This window comes from Octopus bimaculoides, chromosome 8 (assembly GCF_001194135.2).
Source record: "Octopus bimaculoides isolate UCB-OBI-ISO-001 chromosome 8, ASM119413v2, whole genome shotgun sequence".
NCBI classification, from domain to species: domain Eukaryota; kingdom Metazoa; phylum Mollusca; class Cephalopoda; order Octopoda; family Octopodidae; genus Octopus; species Octopus bimaculoides.
In genome coordinates, this window is record NC_068988.1 from 27,430,969 (window position 1) to 27,449,607 (window position 18,639).

General features: G+C 34.7%; 1 protein-coding gene and 1 long non-coding RNA gene across 4 annotated transcripts in view; one reads left to right on the forward strand and one right to left on the reverse strand.

The window, feature by feature from the left end:
- LOC106880872 (E3 ubiquitin-protein ligase RNF38) overlaps positions 1–18,639 on the forward strand; it is a 269,382-nt gene that overhangs the window by 36,790 nt on the left and 213,953 nt on the right. The window lies entirely within an intron of this gene.
- LOC128248554 (uncharacterized) overlaps positions 2,765–18,639 on the reverse strand; it is a 50,812-nt gene continuing 34,937 nt past the window's right edge. For both annotated transcript variants that reach the window (XR_008264727.1, XR_008264726.1), the window contains exons 3-4: positions 9,879–10,024; positions 2,765–7,845 (exon numbers count right to left, since the gene is read on the reverse strand). This is a non-coding gene — a long non-coding RNA (uncharacterized LOC128248554). The remainder of the gene's footprint in view (positions 7,846–9,878; positions 10,025–18,639) is intronic.

Sequence of the window (18,639 nt, forward strand, 5' to 3'; positions counted from 1 at the left end):
GTGTGTGCATATGTTTACATTTGAATTTACAAACAGAGAGAGACAGACAGAGAGAGTATTCAAAACATATTGCAGAATAGAATCTATTTATTTATCTTAAGTTTGAAAGTCATGATGAAAAGTTAAGTTCTGAAACTCAGATTTGCAATGAAACTTCAGCTTCAAATATGTTTGGATGTGTGTTTATGTCTGTGTGTGTGTGTGTGTGTGTGTGTAATTTCTCTGTGTGTGAATACATATATGTATGAAATATTTCATAAAGCTGGATACCTTATCTATTCACTCATATCAGTCATTTACTATAATTATCTTGAAGCTACCTGTTCTTCTTTCTTTATTTTAAATAATGTTTTATCTATCTCCTATTATATCACCTAAAAAGGTATGCTGGGGAACAATAGTAACAAACAACTGAGAGGTTTTTATGAATGAATGACATTAATGAATGGATGCCACACAAACACACACACACACACATACGCCATGCAGCTCTAATGCAGACTGTATTTTTGTATTATATTACTTTTCAAATGCAGTAATAATGTTTTTTGCTTGTGTTATTTGGAATACTTATATTCTCCATAATATATATATATATATATATATATATATGTATATATATATCTCCTTTCTCATTTTGGCATGCATCTCTTCTTCTTTTTAACTTTCCCCTCTCTCTCTCTAACTCTCATACGCATGTACATGTACAGCCACACAGGCACCCACATACACGCGCAAACATGTTACAAAGCTTTGGTGTTGTATTACCAAATATCTTTGTTTTCATTCATTAAAAGTCATTCTTGACCGTTCACCTGAATAGGTTTCAGGTCAGTACTGTAACTTTATAACACATCATTGATCATAAAGTACTTTTGTTGCTTAAAGAGGTTAGTTTAATCTCATTGCTGGGTCATTTGAGAAGCCTTGGATATTAGGCAACTCTTCAATTTCTCATTTTAAAAGCATTCCATTGACAGTCAGATGCAAATCTCAGTGGACACAGGCAAGGCTGTTTAGTTACGTAGTTCATATATGGTTTCTAGGTTTGGTCACATCACACCCTATTTTGTGTATGTGTCTTGTAATAGCTTCAAATTGACCACAGTACCTTGTGAGTTGAATTTGTTAGATGGAAACAACTGTACAGAAGCCCATTGTGTGATATGTAAATCAGTAGCTGTTGTTGGGTGGGGGGGAGTCTGTCCCGGATGATGCTTTTATAGGGACAGCAGTTTTAGATATGCTGCATAAGCCCATATTAAGCTTGGATGCCTGGGTCTGTGTGAGGAGGGGAGGTGTGTGTAAACCCAGGGGCTGCCCCAAGTGGCACACATTCTTTCTATGCTGCTGTTGTAAATATTATCAAACAAGTTAAAAGAATCAGGTTCTTCTCAAAGAAACTCCCTTCTAATAAATATCTGCTTTTATGTGGGGCTCCCACAACAGATGACTTTTTCCCACTGTGATCTATGTGTATGCTCTTATGCACCAAGCACCTATATGAGAGGATTTATCAAGGCAAATAATGCAGCATTTGGTGTTCTAGCAAGGCATCGATGTTTAGATGCATTCTTGTTGGAAAGAATTGATTAGCTCATTGGAAACCTGTTATTAACAGTACTATTGTTCAACAGCTGCTAATAATAACAAACACAAAATTCTGTCTGTCCGGGACCCCTGTATCTCAGTCTACATTTGCTCTACATAGACATATACCTTTTTGGAATTAGGATGATCCTGGGATTGAAAATTTGCCCTTCATTTGGTTTTTGAACATTCAGCATTGCGATCTGATTTAAAAGCATTTGGGTTGCTATTTCTAGTTGACTCATGCCATCTTGGTTGGCGTTTGTCAGATGATGTCAGAGATCAAAGGGGAGATAAATGACATTCGCTTCGTTAAGTTTACATTGAGATAAGAACTTTGGAACAAATTGGTCAAAAGTTGGAATTGAACTTGGGACTGGAACAATAGAATGATTGCATTACAGAATAAATTCTCATCTGTCTTTTACCTCTGATCAAACACCAGCGGGGAATATAGTCATTATAGACGTTTCATAGTCATGCTATTTAGCTCTTTTTACTTTTAGGCTGCTGGCCCAATTAACCTTCTGCAGGAGCTGGCTTAAAAGTCTGCATGGAGTGTGGCTTTTAAACTAGTATAAAACAAATAACAAAAAAAGTATATATACACACAACTCATTTTGCAACCACTTGGTTTCACATTTAGTCTCACTGTGTTGCATTTTGGTCAGGTGTTTTCTGCTATAACCCCAAGCTGACCAATGTCTTGTGACTGAGTTTGGTAGAAAGAAACTGCCTGGAAGCTTATTGTATGTCATCATCATCATCATCATCATCATCATCATCATCATCATTTGATGTCTGTTTTCCATGCTGGGATGGGTTGGCTGGCTTGACAGGAGCTGGCAAGTTAGAAGCTTGTGTGTGTGTTTGTCCTCCCCACTGCTTGACAACCTGTGTTGGTTTGTTTACATCCCTGTAACTTAGCAGTTCAGCAAAAGTACCAATAGAATAGTGCCAAGCTCAAAAATATGTACTGGGGTCAATTTATTTGACTAAAACCCTTCAAAGTAATGCCCCCAGCATAGCTGTAGTCCATGCTACAAGTGAAAAGATTAAAGATAGTCTTTATGTCTTACAAGTTTAAAATAACTGTGCCTCTAAAGACAAAAAAAATATAAAATAAAAATGCATGTTATTCTTGTGCAAACATTGGAATTTCAAATCTAAAGAATTAGTTTCATTTTTTTTTTCATCAAATGATTTTACTCAAATGTACATCAATGTATCTTAGCAGTTTGACAAATAGCGATTGATAAAATATGTACCAGACTTATATAAATACATGGGTGGTTGTGATAAATTAAAAAAAAGAAAAAGAAATGTTGCTCCAGTATGCCCACAGTCTAATGACTGAAACCAGGGAAAGAATAAATACATACATTTGTTATTCTGTTTAAAGTTATTGAGTGCTCCTTCAAATAAAAATTTGACTGTTTTATCTATAACTATATATAAAATCATTTACACTCACAACCACACATATATATATCTATCTATATATATATATATATATATATATATATACACATACATATGCACACACACTTTCTCTCATGCTCACTCATATGAATTTTTCATTTACAAATACTTTCTCTCTTTCTTTCTCTCTCACTCACTCTGTCAGTCTGTCTGTCTGTCTGTCCTCTCTTCCTCACAAAGCAAACCTGGTTGGACAGCTGGCTCACTCTCATAAATTATAGCCTTGACTATGTGTTTCAGAAATGGACTTGGCTCTCTGCACAGAAATGAATAAATAAATACATTTTCTGCGTATTAAGTTTAAAAACTGAACAAGAAATCTAATGGTTTATTTTAATATATTCCACTTTGCAAGGTTTCAGAGAAAATTATCTATTGAAGATTCACCTGAAAGCAATTTACTAACACTGTGTGTGAAGGAGAGAGGGACGGTATTAGCATCATCACCACTATCATCAATAGAATTGTTGTAGCAGTAGTAGGAATATGAATGAATGGGAAGGTGACTAGATATATCGTGTGTGTGTGTGTGTGTGTGTATGTTCCTTACTCCTATACTAACTACTCTATCCTAGTTTAAATTACTAAAGCAATTTGGGTTTGTGAGAGGCAAAGCATGAGTTAGAACATGCATCCAGTTATTGAATTCTTTCTTATATCTTATGTTTGTCCATCTCTTCACTTATCTCTTTCTTTCCCTCTCTCTCCCCCTCTACACGCTCACACACATATGTTGTTTTTATATCAAGTTATATATAAAGACAATTTAACATTAAATTGAGGAGTTACTCAATACTTTCAGTAGAGTACATGTTTATTGAACTTTTACAGGAAGAGGAGGTGACAGTGACTTCATAGTTTCAGTTTGCTAGCCGTCATTAGTCCAGCAGGCTGAAACTTTTAAATCACTGTCTCCCCACTTCTTGTAAAAGTTATATTTTTGCTAATGTAGCACCCATCAAAAATCAAGCCTTTATCTTTTGATGTATTTCTCTTTTTTGTTATTTTTACTGTATAATTTACATACATCATTATATCTTCTCTTCCTCTCCATCTATATATTGCTTTCACTTTTTGTCTTAATGGAAATCTACTGTGCCTCCACCTCTTCTCTTCAGTTTCCCATGTCCCTCCCACACATACAAAAATTTTCTATTACTGTCATTCTCTCCATTGTTTTCCTATCATTCTTTCTATTGTAGAGCTCTATTTTTTTTTTACCTTCTCTTTTTCCATTCCTTTCTTTATTGCACTGTCTGCTCACATGACTGCCTGTCTCACCATCAACTTCTGGTCATTTCATTTTTCTCCCTCCATATTTGTTAATCTCCTACCTGTCTATCTAGTATCATTGATCTGGTTCCCTCTTTCCCTTCTCTTAGCACAGCCACTGCTTTCTCTTTCCAGTGTGAAAGAAAGAGAGAATGCTACACTCAAATGTAATGAACATGTGACTTGGCTTTCTGTATATTAAGATGTATAATATATCATAAATAAATAATACCTTAGATTTTTTTCATACGGACATTTTGATAATCAGTAGACATTTTTAAGCTATAACCTTCAAAAATGAGCCTCCTTGACAAGAACTGAACTATGCCTCACTTATTCACACAACAAATGCATTTTCTGGAAATTTGACAGCCCTTTTTCAAATTAAAGATTCAAATAGTTATCTAGATACTACCTGCATTTTGACTGTTGATATCATTATAGATTTTAGATGCAAAATTCATCTGAAATTTTCCTTTGCCAACTTAGTGAATGCAGATTCTTGTAAATTGCCTTTAGTGCCTAATATAGCAAGTCATAGCAATCTCCATTCTTAATCTTAACCCTTTCATTATCAACCTCCTGCCCAAGAATGCCCCTGGATCTATGATGCAAACTTCCTGTTTTAAAGTGATCCAAATGAAAACATTCCATCAAAATTTCCTGTTAATTTAAGTTCCAAACACCAGCTTAATAATGACAGTTATTTTACTAAATTCTTAATTAATTTATTAAATTCTTAATTATTTTCCAAATTAATTGAAACAAAGATAGTGTATTTCCACAGAAATATGGTAACAAAAGGGTTAATAAAGGTTACTTGATGTTTATTGTTTCATTTAAAAAAGAAAATTTTCTGTTCAACTATGGAAGCACAGTGGGGTGAATAATTAAATTTCTGCACTACTGTTCTGAAAATTACTGTTTGGTAACATTGTATTGTCTCTTTCGTGTGGTGCATGTTAATTATCGTACTTAGTTTATTTGACCTACCCTGAGTTTTTCGTTAGGGGTGATTAACATAACATTGCATTAATATAGACATGCTTATTCAAATATATGAATTTGAAGAGAATAAATTAATTACATTGGTATTATAATTAAAGTAGACCATCATCATCATCATCATCATCATAACATTCACTTTTCTATGCTTGCATGAGTCGGGCAAAGTTTACTGGGAGAACATTTTCTATTGCTGCATGCCTTTCCTGTTGCCAACCTTTACTTGTTTCCAAGCAAGAAAATATTTCCCTGTTGCCTGGCATGTGTTTGCAGAATATTGGAAACAAATGCCACTGCTTGTATAACAGTGGCGCTCATTTACAACTATTATGCAACTATCTAAACATACACATTCGTGTGTTTGTATTTATTTATATATATAGTTGAAATTTATTGAAAGACAAAAGATGAAAACAGGTGTATGAATAACAAGCAAGTATATTAGTTTGACACTCAGGAAAATGAAGAAGTCTTTTATGTTTCAATCCTATGCAATTCAACAGAAAGGAATAAGAGAAAATAAACAGAGAGAGAATGAAAAAAATTGTAGATTTCAGCGGTCCAGCATGAAATATATATATATACATACATACATACACACCCACACACAATGGCTTTCTTTCAGCTTCTTTCTACCAAATCCACTCACAAGGCTTTGGTTGGCTTGGGACAAAAGTAGAAGATGCTTATCCAAGGTGCCTCACAGTGGGTCTGAACCCAGAACCATGCAGTTAGGAAGCGAACTTCTTAACCACACAGTCACACCTGTGTCTATTGAAAACATCTGCAAATAAGTGACAAGATTCATCAAAATAGCTGTTACTGTTGCGATGGGTAGCCTCAGTCTTTTCTGGTTACAGAAAATGATAACTCAGAATTAACCACTCAACTACTTACCTAAAGCCTGTTGGTTCAACTTCTAGGTATAAAATATGTTACTATCTGGTCTTAGAACATCTGGTATATCTTACATATATTACCATACATAGTTTCTTGTGTGAGTATAGTAGATCATAATGCCTTTGTTTTGATCTCTAGTTTAAGCAAATGTAATTGAAAACTCTTGTAGCAGTTACACCGGATATTTGTGAAGTTGATATGTGTCAAGTTTAGTTTCTTGTAAATTGAGATTATAGGCAGCCCAGTTCAAAGGCTGAAATGTCATGATTAATTTTGATGAATGATTGTGTTTTGTGTTGGTTTAGATCTGATGGAAGAATTTGGGGTTTTAAGATTGTGTTGTATTATCAAGCTGGAATGGTGTTGATTCATCCACTGGATGCTGGATTTTGTCAATGTTTCGTTTCGATACATAGTTGCATAGTTTTGAAATAGAACAGAGAATGAGAAAACAAATTCAGCTAGTCACCTGTGGAGACTTCAGGTGTTCTTGAACTCTGCACTGCTGATTTCCTCCACAAAATTGGGATAAGTGTGGAATGTCTGAGAAACGAGCCCTGCAAGGTGGGGGTGGCTGCTGCAGCAAGTGTCACTGGCCATTCCCTGTGGCATCACCTTTGCAATCATGTCTGCTAGGTGTGGCTAAACATGCCATTTGTTCTGGGGTGAACAAACTGTTACTCCCACCCACCATCTTCGGCTGCTTAATTCCCCCCTCCCCCTTTTTTTGTTTTTATGGTGAGGGTACTTGTGGGTTATTTTCTCAGTTATTTGATCTTTTATACTATTAATGCTTTTTTTCTTTCTTTTCTTCTTGTAAAAAAAATATGTTGTTAACATGTCACTGATTGGTGAAATATTACTTGACAAACTTAGGGGTAGACCAGAAGCAAGATGATTCATTAATATCCATAGTCACAAAAGCGGTGAGCTGGCAGAAACGTTAGCATGCAGGGCAAAATACTTGGTGGTATTTCGTCTGTCTTTATATTCTGTGTTCAAATTCCGCTGAGGTCGACTTTGCCTTTCATCCTTTCGGGGGTCGATAAATTAAGTACCAGTTGCGTACTGGGGTCGATCTAATCAACTGGCCCCCTCCTCCAAAATTTCGGGCCTTGTTCCTAGAGTAGAAAAGAATACCCATAGTCACAGTTGGTCATATTTGAGAATCCAGCAGGGCAGTGTTATGATAGTTCTTTCTGACGGGACCCTATGGAGGAGGTGCCTGAGAATTCTATCCTCTCAATCTTCCTTGGAATATTGGGCAGAGAAGATGAGTGGATGGATGGAAACTTAGACTGTATGAGCCAGCTGTTATTTAGTTTGAAGAATATTAATGATCATGTATATTTTTAGTTAATATATATGTATCTATATATATGTATGTGTAGATGTGTGTCCTTTTTTGCGATTGCAATCCCCCCCCCACTACTGTTTTGACAACTAATGTTGGTTTGTTTACATCCCTGTAACTTAGAGGTTAAGCAAAAAAATAACCAGTAGAATAAGTACCAAATTTTAGAAAAAGGTTCTGGGATTGATTTGTTTGACTAAAACCTCTGAAGGTGGTACTCCTCAATGATTAGAGTCCAATAACTGAAATGAGTAAAAGATGAAAAAAAAAAATTGATCAATATGTAAGAAGAAAGAAGCATAAAAATTTATGTAGTCTGTAATACTTGATCTGTGTACTTTAAAATGTAAACTTTGTACATAAATCAGAAGTTTATTTTGTTATTTTTTCTATTTTGCATAATTTTGTTTGCCATAGCAACTTGTCTGTCATTGTAAAATATTTGTCAGTGAAAACTGTGCCTCCTCATTACTGTCATCATTATCATAATTATCCTCAAGGAATCTCTTCTGTCATATTTATGATGATGATGATGATGATGACAGGACAGTGACTGTGTTAATGCAGTTAGAACTAGTAGTAGCAGTAATGTCAGTTACAACTGTTGTGGTAGTGGTTAGTAATTCTAATGTTTAGTTATAATGATGTCTGTGATGATAGATCTAGAAATAAAGCCAATGATTGCAGTGAATTATGGGAAATATTTTTCTGAAAAAGTAAGAACGAAAATTATTGTGCATACTTGAACTTTGCAGAACTAAATACTCTAAAATTGATTGAAATATGCATTGGAATGTAGTGTACATAGTACCTCTAAATAGATATTCCCCTAACTTCTAATTGATTTTATGCATGGCTGTGTGGTTAAGAAGCTTGCTTCACAATCATGTGGTTTCGGGTTCAGTTCCACTGTGCAGCACCTTGGGCAAATGTCTTGTACTATATATAGCTCCAGGCCAAGCAAAAGTTTGGTAGACAAAAACTGTGTATGTGTGTCATTTCTTTACTACCCACATGGGGCTACACACAGAGGGGACAAACAAGGACAGATAAATGGATTAAGTCGATTATATTGACCCCAGTGCATAACTGGTACTTATTTAATCGAACCTGAAAGGATGAAAGGTAAAGTCCGCCGCTGCAGAATTTGAATTCAGGACGTAACGGCAGACGAAATACCACCAAGCATTCGCCCGGCGTGCTAACGTTTCTGCCAGCTCACCACCTATGTATGTGTGTGCGCACGCACATACACACACACACACACACACACACACACACACGTGTGTACCCTTGCCTCAACATTACATGATGGTTGTCAATGAGCATCAATGTTCTTCAAGCAATGTTATTTGTTTGTAGTCTTCCTTGGAAAACATGTCTGGCCATGAAAAAATATTATCTTTCTTGGTTAAAAGGTGAGGGTTGGCAGCAGGAAGGGCTTCTGGCTGTGGAAAATCTTCAAAAAATACTGTCTGATACATCAAAGCATGGAAAGGTGGACATTAAAAGATGAAGACAGTGTATAATGAAAGGGATTTGCCAAACTGTTAGTTTCGGTCAAAAATGTATTGTGACAACTATTTCAGCTCTTTACATTCTGTGATCATATCTCACTATGGTTGATTTTGCCATGCTTTTATGGAGACACATGGCATAGTGGTTAGAGTGATGGAATCATGATCATAAGATTGTGATTTCGATTGAGTGATGTTTTTGTGTTCTTGAGCAAAACACTTCATTCTGGTCCACTCAGCTGGTCAGTATGAGCGTTTCTGTGATGGACTGGCATCCTGTCCAAGTGTGAAATATATGAACCCCAAAAATTGGGAAACTGGCCCTATGAGTTTGTATGACATGGGAAGGATCTCCATGATTGTGTGTGTGTGTGTGTGTGTGTGTGTTTCCAGGTTGGTGAGCTGTGTTCCTCTTACCAGACAGCTGCCATATAATAATACTTCTGATTTGTATGATAACTTCTTTTAGTCTAAGTGTAGATTTCTTTTGTTGAACAGACTCAAATTTGCATTAGAATTTAAGATAATGATGCAACTTTGCTTTTCTGATCATTTAGTGACTTTTGCAACAACGACAAAGCACTTTAATAGATTGTCAGCAAAGCTATTCCTGATTCTGCAGATGAAAGATTTTGGATAACAAATATTTTCAGTTTGAGATGTTAAAAGTAAATTCTCTAAACTTTTAACAGCATTATTTAGATATTTACTTCTTGTAAAACTTTATTGAAGAAAAACAATAGTAATAGTATACTTACACAGTTTATAGCACTCTTCAGCCATTTGGTAATGTTGTTATTTTGAGTTAATTTAAGAAATGTTCCTATTTTAAAATTTGTTGCTTTAGCTTCACAATGGTAAAATATTTTGCCGTATTTTTACTGTGATGTCATTCTTGTCTTCACTAAAAGAATAAAAAAGAAGCTATTTCAGCATTGTTCATTCATGTTGAATTATTTAAAACTGCTTTTGCTCATTTATAAGGTATTGTGAGTTTTTGAAGAAAATCTATTCTGTTATTTTCCACCAAAAACATAGCACCAAGCACAAACAGAATGAATAGATGTGATTAAACATACTCAACATTTTTTTGTTTTGACATTTCTAAGATTTTTTTTTCTCTTTCCCTATTTGACAATTTAAAAACAGCTACTTATTTCTGTGCCAAGCATGGAATAACAGGCTTAAACTTAACATAAACTTTCACATTTCTTACCATCAATTTCTGAGAAACAGATTTGATTATTTATAGTTCAGTTATTGTGAGGGCAGTAGAGCATTCTGGACAAGAGTCTTACTATACTAAGTTCAGTACCTACATGTTCTTTTTCATCATCATCATCATCATAACGTCCACTTTTCCATACTTGCATGGGTCGGACAAACTATCGAGGCAGATTTTCTATGCCTTTCCTGCTACCAACCCTCATCTGTTTTCAAACAAGCTAATATCTCCCATCATCAGACATGTTTCTTCAGAATACTGGACATTAATGACAGTGACACATTTACACCTATCATGTAATGTCTAGACAAGGAGACACAAACATACACACATATACATATACACATCTGCACCAGTCCTTCCATCACACTTTCTCATCCCTCAATATTATACCCTATACAGTTGAGGGGTGTTTTGTCTTACAGATAATTGGTGACCTCACTAATGCTGGTGCCATGAGAAATGCACTAAATATTTTCTGTGATATGGTTGATGCTATGAAGAACATCTAGCTGTAGAAAACCTACCAAAGCAGACACTGGAGCATGGCACAGCACTTTGGCTCATCTGTTCATGTCGAACTGTTCAATCCCTGTCAGGATGATGATGATGATGATGATGACTGTCTTATCCACTCACAAGGCTTTGGTCAGCTTAAGGTTAACGTGGAAGATGTGCAGTGGTACTGAACCTGAAACCATATAGTTGGGAAGCAAATTTGTCAACTACACAGCCACGCCTGTGGTTAGATAAAACTTCTTTACCGATGGCCTAGTTTTTAATTTTTCTGAACAATCAAAATTTGTATGAGGAGGATACTGAACTCAAGGTTTAAAATCTGTTAGGAATGTGATTGATTTAATGATCGTTTATTATTTGAACAGAATGTACAGACAGATCCTCATTATATCTGACATTTATTGTGTAGGGGAGCTAATACCTAAGATTAATGCTTATAAAAGGGATTTATCTTATAATAAAGCTCATTATTTATTGTTATTGTTACTGTGAATAGCTTTATGATATAAAGTTAAATGAAATATTGAAACTTGGTTGTATTATTTTGCTTCAGGTGAATGGGTACTTTTTGATTAAAACTTCCAACTTATGTTTCTAGATTCCTATAATCATTGTTCGCTTTGTAGTGGTTGGTATAACTGTGTGGTTAAGAAGTTTGCTTCCCAACCATTTGGCTTCAGGTTCGCTCCCACTGCATGGCACCTGTGGCATGTAGGTGTCTTGTGCCACAGCCTCAAATCAACCAATGCTTTGGATTTGTTTGATGGAAATTTTTAAAAAAAACCTCATCATATATATGATGTATTCCTATATTTTAAAGTATAATTAAATTCTAGTTAATTCTGCCGAAGTTGACTTTGCCTTTCATCCTTTCAAGGTTGATAAATTAAGTACCAGTTGCATACTAGGGTCAATCTAATGGACTGCTCCCACCCCTAAAAATTTCAGGCCTTGTGCCTAAAGCAGAAAAGAATACTAAAAGGTTTCTATTCTTTTATCAACGTTATCAGAACATTAAATGAAAGTATATTTACTTTTAAACATTATCTTAGTGTCTCATACATGCGCCTACACACATACAGTGTTTGTCTGAAATTGTTCACAATGTTTATATTGTATGCTTCAAAAACACTTTCATTTATTTCAACTTGTCAAAATGTTTACTATTGTGTATGTATTAGCTGGTTATATATATATGTATGTATGTATGTATGTATGTATGTATATGTATATAGCTGAGCTGAAAATTTGCTACTGCTGTTTTAATCTATATTCTATTTAGCTTTAACCATGTTTCAGATTAATGATTAGAGCAAATGGGGATGTTGTGCCAAGATTATAGTGAACTGGGTTTCAATCCCTTGACCATTCTTGCAGTCATCTTCAGGAAGGATTTTGTAGAGAGAGAAAAAGTCAAGCATGAGTCATGCAGCATTCACTATGGCTCTGTGTGTACAAAAGTAGAAGAGGAAAAAAAAAAAAAGAATGTTGCCTGCTTGCAATGTAAAATGGAGATGGGCGTTGATCACATGGCAGGAAGTTAGCGTTGCATGAGTATGAGGTAGAGGGTAGGGGTTAATCGTCAAGATTATTATCATTGGTAGAAGAGAAATGGTCTGTTAGTGGCTATATATATATATATATATATATATATATACACACATACTTACATACATACACACACTGTCCAGAAAGTTGGGAATTGTGAGTATAACTCGCAGTGTATTACTAATGCAATGGCTGTACAGCTGTCGATCTGGTTATGCTTTGTTGGAAACAAAGAATCAGGAGTGCCTGACAGTTAGTGGCAGCCATTTTAAGAATATTATCCATGATAGAACGGAGAATGCTTGGAGTTTCCTATAGCCAAGAGTGGATTGGACAAGTTGTTATTTAGCCCTCACTCAATCCTGATTAAACAGACCTGTGATCAAAGGCATTCCAGCCATGATCAGTCCATTTGTTTTTGTTTTTTTTCTGATTTAGTATATCTGAGACTATTTTATCCAGTGTGTCTTTGATTTCTTTAAGACACCATCTTACCATAACTTTGTTGAAAATTTGTATATTATCAATTGATGGTTATCAGAATATAAGGTAGTGAAGAGAAAAAAAAGGTATAACCTTGGGTGATAGCATTACCAATTTCAAAAATAAGAACAACCAATTCTAATACATAGAACACCTGATATTAAGATAGAGATGTTGATTAAAGAAAAGGATTAAAAAATTAACAATTACTGTTAAAATGAACATCTCTAGCTCTAATGTGTCTTATTTCAGAATTTCTTGATAATATTACCCAACACTTTATTGATTATCCTTAATAAGTCTACATATATCATCTTAAACGCTTTTTCACTCTAGTTTTAGTATTCCACATACTTTTATGTCTGATTTTTCATGGTTAGAATAGTTTAAAAATAGGCATGCATGAACACATGGACACATGCATTTTCCCATGTTATAATTTTATTTCTGTTAAATACCCTTGTGTAATTATTATAACTCAAGAATGAAAACTTAATCAACTTCTGAAATATGGGGAATAAAATATTAAGTCAATTTTGGTGAAAATGATTAAACTTTAACCAAGCTAGTCATACACATCCGTCTCCAAAATTGACGTTACAGAACGTATTAAATATATTGATCATAGTTACTGCTTCTTAGTAGGCACTAACTGAAATTGTTATATTTACTAGTTTGTATAATCAATTATAACTTTTATTTACTATAATAACAGAGACAGACTCAGACAGATAATGGCAAAGTATTGCTATTGCTGATGATAGTGGTGTGCACTAGTTCATGTATTTCATATATTCTGACATCTGGGGTCACCTTCCGCTTTTAGAAATAATTGAAGGGATCTTGTTACCTGGTGTTGATTCTGCTCAATCCTCAGCCATTTTACAGAATATTCTGGGTGTATTTCATTGTGTCACAAGCACTAGTGTGGCTTTTTTTTATCTCCTGCAATGCTAAGAGTCCCCACCACATTGCTGAAGAATCTGTGTTTATTCAACATGCATAATTCCAGCATTGTCGAAACAACTAAAGACTTATTGTTCAGTATAAAAGTATAGAAACCTGAAAAAAAAAACAAACAAACATACACAATTTTAAAATATAGTGTCTTTATAACCCTCTGATTCTAATTTGCTTTTCGATTTTGGCAGCTTTGTTTTATGATCAGTTTTTTTTTTAATAAATATTGTTTTTCTTGCAAATGTCAAGCTAAAAGGTATTCAAGCTAAATATTTCTCACTGACTGAGTTTCTTTATTTAGGCACCATTCCTTAATGTCTTGCATAGTTTAATTCCTTCATTGTCTTCTTTGGCCTGCTCTTGCCACATCAACCATTAATCAGCCACACTTAAATGCTTTAGTCATAGAAGGCTTAGAATGTGGAAAGGATAAACAACAGATTCCCTTTTTGCAGTTGTTAAATATTGTAATTCTTGACTTCTTTCCATGCCTGTCTCTAGAGCATCGAGCATTTTATGCTAAGAATCACTTGTTAGTCATGACAGCTGCACATTTATATATCAAGTATCCAGCCATTGCATCTTTACTATCTTCGAGAATGAAATTTCTTTCTCTTCTCTCACATATATTTATTCTAGTTGACAAAATAGTTCCTATATTCTTGATCCAATTATTTGATTCTGACCATAATTTCAACCATACAATAGCTGCGACCAAAATGCTGTATATTTTGCACATTATGCTTCTTGAATATCATGTCTTGTTTAGTTTTGTTATTGTTTTTTTTAGATTCTAACCTTTGCACTCAGTATAACTCATTTTAACATGGCTAAGCCATATCTCTCCTTTTTCCTTCTCTGACGTTTTCATGGTATCTGCTTGCATGAACTCTGCATGTTTTTCATAAAGCTATTACATTACCTTATATATGCACAAAATGTTTCTTTGCCAGCATAATCTTTTTTTTTTCTTAATTTTTCTTTTCTTCTTCTCTGTTAAAAAAAAAAAGAAGAAACTTTCCATTCTTATTCATTGTCTTTCTGCCACACAATCATATTGTAGAAGAGATATTTCTAACACAGTTCGATCTTTCTAATCTACAATTTGTTATTTATCAAATTTCTTCCATTAGTTATCGTTGTCTACCAATTGGTTGTTAGTGTTTAATTTCTATGCCAAGGATAGTCTCATCATAAATACATGCGCAAATTTAGTCCTGAGATGTTCAATCTAAAATTTCTTCCCACAGAAGGTTTTGAAATAGAAATAATTTCAGTTAGTTTTAAATTGAATCAAAATACAGAATTTTATCTAAATTTGAACAACGGAGGTTTGGTTAAATCTGGTCATCAGTTGTATTGGTCAGTAGACTTGTTTATTAATATATATAAGTACACATCCACACACACACACATACATATTGATGTTATAAAATAATTACATTGCTTATTTAATATAGTTTTTCAATTTATTTTCACTGTTCATTAAAATACCAGTCTGATGATGCTGGATTATTATAATTATTAAGGCAGCAAGCTGGCAGAATCATTAGCATGCCAGGCAAAATGCTTAGAGGTCTTTAGTTTCTGATTTCAAACTCCGCCAAGGTTGACTTTACTTTTCATCCTTTCAGTGTTGATAAAATAAGTACCAGTTAAGCATTGGGGTCGATGTAATCGACTTACATGCTGCCTCAGAATTGCTGGCCTTGTGCCAAAATTTGAAATCATTATTATTATTATTATTATTACTGTGGTGGTGAGCTGGCAGAATTGTTACCATGCCAGGCAAAATGCTTAGTGGTATTTTGTCCATCTTTACATTCTGAGTTCAAATTCTGCCAAGGTCAACTTAGCTTTACTTCCTTTCGGGGTCGATAAATTAAGTACCAGTGAGACACTGGGGTCGACGTAATTGACTAGTCCCCTCCCCTCAAATTACAGGCCTTGTGCCTTTAGTAGAAAGGATTATTATTATTATTATTATTATTATTATTAGTTTATATAAAGGACTGAAGTAACTCAGCAGAAATATAATAGATAGAGAGATGAGTTCTTTACTTTTGTATACGATTACAAAAGTAAAGAACTCATCTCTCTATTTATTATTATTATTATTATGTTTTGGCTTTGCTTTATTTATACAAGGCATCAAAGGATAAGAAGATTTTGCTTACTAATAGATAAGACACTGGTTAAAATTGATGTCCATAGAAAAAAACCCTCACTGAATGCATGTGGTTGCATTTTGCATGGAGAGGAATTTATGTAGCACATGTGAAGTATTCATAAGTATGATCTTTTGCAATTTGCTTACTTTGGGGCTGCTAGGGATTTGGTCTGCATATTTGCTTGCTCCTCCTGATATTATTCCAAGTTCCCCAATAACAGTGGTTAATGTTGCTTTGAGATGCCACATTCTTCTAATTTCAATCTACTGGTCCTTATATTTGCTCAACTTCTCAAGCATTTTCAGAGATGTTTTTGTCAGTTGGGGCTTCAACCATCAATCAGAAGACCTGTCTTTTCAACAGGATTTTTCACAATGATAATCAGTTAGTCTGTATTTCCTGATCAGTCCGAACACTGAAATTCCAAAGGATAGTAACCTCTGCATTCTGCACATCTTGTGGTGGTTTGTGCTCCCACCAATTTTCTTTGTGAGGGATGTAGCGCATGCGGAATATTGACCAGTGCATGTACAGAGCTGCTCTGTTATATCTTTGCCAGTATTCTGTTAGTGCCTGTTGGCTGCATACCAAAGTTGTGTGGTCGATTGGCTCTAGATGTTCTCCGCATATGCAGCACAATGGGCTGCTTTCAAGTTTCAAAACATTACTCTGGTAATTCTTAGTTGGAAGGGACTGATCCTGAGTAGCAATGATGTACCCCTCAGTTTCTGGTTTGAGACAAGAGTGTGTCAGCCATTGATGGGTAAGAGTTTGATCTACATTTGGGTCCCTTGCTCTATTCAGGTATTTGCTCTACTCCCTCACTCAACTCAAGTATTACTATTGTTATTGTTGTTGTTATTATTATTATTATTATTATTATTATTAAGGCAACGAGCTGACAGAATCATTAGCACACTGAACAAAGTGCTTAGTGCTATTTTGCCCATCGTTACATTCTGAGTTCAAATTCTGCCGAGGTCGAATTTTCCTTTTGTCGTTTTTGGGATTGATAGATTAAGTACCAGTGTAACACTGGGGTCAATGTAATTGACTTATCCCCTCCCTGCAAATTACAGGCATTGTGCCTATAATAGAAAGTATTATTATTATTATTATTAGAAATATACTTAGTAAAGCATCTATCACACGGCAATCTATTGAGTCTCTCCTGAATAATTTGCCCTCGGGTGCATAACTAAAGAGCAAGCAAGCACTACAGTGTGAATGCTGTACAAGATACTGTCAGTTGCACTTGGTCTTCTCAGTCCCCACTGCAGCCATCTGTTTCCAAAGTGCATACCATGCTGGCATTGGTGCGCCATCATCAACAGCATTCTCTGATAAACTTGCTCCATTCCCTTGAGACAGATCTCTCCACCTCTTCAATCACAACTGCACTAATAGCAGCAGCAACAAACATTTTCTGATAACAACAATAAAGAAAAGGCATGATCGAGTGTATCTCTCATTGCATTGCACCATGTCTGCTCTCAGGCAAAGAACTGTGCAAAATGTGCATGGCAGTTGAAACATGGCCTGTTGTCCTCTGGTGCTAAAAAAAAGCATCCAAATGCTAAGTCTACATTTTAGCTAATGCATATTTTAGTAAACTGAGTTTTTTTTTTCTTTTTGCTATTGGATTAGTTTGAAATTATGGATAGACCATTTACCCTTGTTAACATCTTTGTGTTTGTCCCCACCACTGCTTGACAACCGGTGTTGGTGTGTTTATGTCCCCATAATTTAGTGATCGCTAGGAAAGAATTTAAAAATCATGGCCTCAGTCAAAGGATTGAAACAAATCAAAAATAAGATATAAAAATACTTGATATTTTCATTTTTGTGGGGTTGGCTGTCTTTATCATATTTATACCACATTTTTTATATATTGAAAGAAAAGAAGATATTAAACTTATTTATACATACATCATTTTCTTTATATCTATATTTGGAAATTCTATTTTAAAAATTCCATAATCATATTTTAAACCGGAACAAAATAGGCAAATACAAAACTTGGTGCATGACAAACGTTCATGAAATCTTCTTTCTTTCCTTTGCAATTTCTTCCCCTCTAACTATAAACCTATCAGATGGCAGTAGTGAGATTAGATACTGTGCCTATCAGCTCCCCAACTTCAGAAAGCATATCCTGCTAGCTTTGTTCATCCTCACTGCAACCTTACACTGATCCAAGTTAGCAGAAACTGTTAATGCTTATACCCTACCCTGTCTATTGAATATTTTACCATATTGCTGATGCGTATTCTATCTGTGAATTGAATATTGTTTCTCTTTCATTTTCTGTTTCTCCTTTTATTCCTTTTTTTTTTTTTGCTTATTGTTCTTGTTGTCAGGATTTATCACACTACACAATGTTAATGGGATCACTCCCCACCCCCACTTTCGATTTGGAGTTTGTGTGTGTGTTTGTGTGTGTTATTTGGCTTTGAGAAAATTAATGGACTATAAAGAGCTGACAGGTTGAGTCCATTATTGCAGTTGGTAGAAGAAACCTCCATCTATATTATACATGTATGCATATGTATATGTGTATATATATGTATATATGTATATACATACATACATATATATATATATATATATATA